Here is a 645-nt window from a genome sequence, read left to right on the forward strand (position 1 = left end):
AATAGGAACACACATATCGATAATTACCTTATATGTGAATGGATTAAATGCTCCAACCAAAAGACACAGGCTCGCTGAATGGTTACAAAAACAAGACCCATCTATATGCTGTCTACAAGAGACACACCTCAGACCTAGGGACACATGCAGACTGAAAGTGAGGCGATGGAAAAAGTTATTCCATGAAAATGAAAAATCAAAAGAAAGCTGGAGTAGCAATACTCATATCAGATAAAATAGACTTTAAAATAAAGAATGTTTCAAGAGACAAGGAAGGACACTACATAATGATCAAGGGATCAATCCAAGAAGAAGATATAACAATTAAATATATGCACCCAATATAGGAGCACCTCAATGCATAAGGTAAATGCCTATAGCTATAAAAGAGGAAATTGACAATAACACAGTAATAGTGGGAGATTTTAACACCTCACTTACACCAATGGACAGATCATCCAGACAGAAAATTAATAAGGGAACACATGCTTTAAATGACACAATAGACCAGATAGATTTAATTGATATTTATAGCACATTCCATCCCAAAACAGCAGATTACACCTTCTTCTCAAGTGCACATGGAACATTCTCCAGGATAGATCACATCTTGGGTCACAAATCAAGCCTTGGTAAATTTAAGAA

The sequence above is a fragment of the Physeter macrocephalus genome, chromosome 8 (assembly GCF_002837175.3).
Source record: "Physeter macrocephalus isolate SW-GA chromosome 8, ASM283717v5, whole genome shotgun sequence".
Lineage (NCBI taxonomy): Eukaryota > Metazoa > Chordata > Mammalia > Artiodactyla > Physeteridae > Physeter > Physeter macrocephalus.